The sequence below is a fragment of the Babylonia areolata genome, chromosome 8 (genome assembly GCF_041734735.1).
Source record: "Babylonia areolata isolate BAREFJ2019XMU chromosome 8, ASM4173473v1, whole genome shotgun sequence".
Taxonomy (NCBI): domain Eukaryota; kingdom Metazoa; phylum Mollusca; class Gastropoda; order Neogastropoda; family Buccinidae; genus Babylonia; species Babylonia areolata.
The window spans coordinates 8,894,813-8,897,312 of record NC_134883.1 but is presented as its reverse complement, the minus strand read 5'-3'; the positions used below and the strand labels follow the sequence as shown (position 1 = coordinate 8,897,312).

General features: G+C 40.9%; 1 protein-coding gene and 2 long non-coding RNA genes across 6 annotated transcripts in view; 2 read left to right on the top strand and 1 right to left on the bottom strand.

The window, feature by feature from the left end:
- Nucleotides 1-2,500, top strand: part of LOC143284962 (putative adenosylhomocysteinase 3) — a 339,921-nt gene that overhangs the window by 228,264 nt on the left and 109,157 nt on the right. The window lies entirely within an intron of this gene.
- The window catches only part of LOC143284515 (uncharacterized), a 137,763-nt gene that overhangs the window by 123,814 nt on the left and 11,449 nt on the right, over nucleotides 1-2,500 (top strand). The window lies entirely within an intron of this gene.
- LOC143284514 (uncharacterized) overlaps nucleotides 1-2,500 on the bottom strand; it is a 106,226-nt gene that overhangs the window by 96,551 nt on the left and 7,175 nt on the right. The gene's annotated exons all lie outside the window — the stretch shown is intronic.

The following is a 2,500-nucleotide window of genomic DNA, read 5'->3' as shown; positions in this document are numbered from 1 at the left end:
TGTGACTGTCAGCTCAGTCAGTCAGTCAGTCAGCTTGTTGGGTTACACCGCCAGGTCAGGCAGGAATCTGCTCGAGCTCAGCAGATGTGGGGGTAACGCTTATGGATCTGTCCGATCCGCAGTGACGTCTCCTTCAGAACCCACAAACTGCGCTGAACGGTGAGCTGGTAGCTGTGATCATTAGAACAGGTACTGCTAATGATTAAATATCCATCATAAAAATGATCACTTGAACTTGCGGTGCTTGAGAGGCCTGTTCACCGTCAGGATCTGAATTACTTCCTGACAACAGCAGTTTGGATTATTTTCTTTCTTCAAAGACAAACAAATACAAAAATACATGTTTCATGTTTGAAAAGCACCAACTTACGGCCATGTGCAAAAGTATACTTGAGCAAAAACGCACACATTTCTATCATACTTATATATATGCATCTATATATATATATATAAATATATATATATGTGTGTGTGTGTGTGTGTGTGTGTGTGTGTGTGTGTGTGTGTGAATACATGCAGGCCTGCAAATGTAACAACAACCTGCAGTTTGGAATCTTCAAATGATCAACATGATCATGTCAGCGAAGTGAAATGAATAGCCTGAGGATCATTTCCCTCTCATCTCATGTGGCTGTACTGTATACATACAAAATATGAAACAGAAAGAAACTGTAAGAAATAAAAAATAAAACACAGACAGACATACACACACACACACAGACAGACAGACAAGAGTAGAAACAAGGTAAAATAGGAAAACAAAAATATCTAAGGAAAAAAGAACGAATGGAAAAGAAGACATCAATTCTCAATATGTTTACTTTGTATCTTCACAAACCACACACAAACACACACACACACACACACAATCACACACACACGAACACACACACACACACACACACATCACACAGCACAACACACACACACACACAATCACACACACACACACACACACACACACGAAAAACAACAGCTGTAACAATATCTTTTCTTTACTTAATCAAGTTAATGACCATAGTACTGATCTTACTGGCCTCTGAGCGAAGTCATACAACACAGATATATACCATAACATAATAGAACAGAATGCAACATAATACACAATTTGCAAATTTCAATACAATAAAATGTAACAATGATATATGATATGATATCATATCATATGATTCAATAAGATATATGATGTGATGCAATAATCGTAATATAATACAACATAATATGATACAATACAATATAATAACATTTAACATAAGATAGTATAATACAATATAAAACAAGAGAGGCAAGGCCTTCAAGACTCACTTGTGATAAATTACGTCCCCTAGCATAATTACAGAGTAATTTCCCTTATTTACTATCTGCACCAAAATGTTTGCAAAATAAATAAAAATTCCATGCTTAGCAAAAGAAGTTCCTGTTTGAACAAAAAATGATAATAATGACTCCTCTTGTTGTTGTGTCAGAATAAGAGGTCAAAGTGCCAAGTTTAGAGAATACAAAAAATATAAATATAACAGTAAATGCAGTTTGCATACAATTAGGCTTCTTTTATTATTTTTTTGTGCGCATCCCAGAGGTGCAATATTGTTTTAAACAAGATGACTGGAAAGAACTGAATTTTTCCTATTTTTATGCCAAATTTGGTGTCAACTGACAAAGTATTTGCAGAGAAAATGTCAATGTTAAAGTTTACCACGGACACACAGACACACACACACAGACAATCGAACACCGGGTTAAAACACAGACTCACTTTGTTTACACAAGTGAGTCAAAAAAAAAATCCAATATTATTGTGAATACAATATGACACAAACTCCCTAGCCTAACATCCAGTAAAAAGAACAAGAAGCTGACGTCAATAGTTCCAGCATCTATTCCATCTTCCAAATCACCCCCCACCCCCACCCCCAAACCCCTCAGAGACAGTGTACTGTGCTGTACCCATCCACCCACCCACCCACCCACCCACCCACTTGGACTTTGCTGACTCAGCACACCAAGATGGGATAAGAAAACAGGGGAGGGGGTGAGGGGGGTGGAGGGGCAGGGAGGGGAGGGGAGGGGAGGGGAGGGGTGCTAACATTTCCCTGAGTCTGATGCAAGTCTCAGAGAACTGTGTCAGACACTTCTCAAGCATCCACTGGGGTAGTAACTGGTATTCAGGTCACTGCTGTCACCTGAGGAAAAACATACACAGAGCTTTCAGAGGGGGGGGAAGCCAAGTTTAGCATGATTCAGACTTTAAACAAAGTCAGTCTGTGGAAAGAGAGGGGGAGGGGGCATTTGAGGAGTGGGGGTAGGGGGTTGGGGGATAGGGGGCGTGGGGGGGCAGTTTGTACAGGGGTGGGGGGAGAGAGGATATGGGAAGGACATTTTGTTTGGAGGGTCAGGGTGGGGGTGGGGGGAGTGTAGGTGTGTGTACACGAAGTTACTCAACAATCTGAGCTCCTGTAACCCTGGGGGAGGAGAAGAGGGGTGGGAGGGAGGGGGGGGG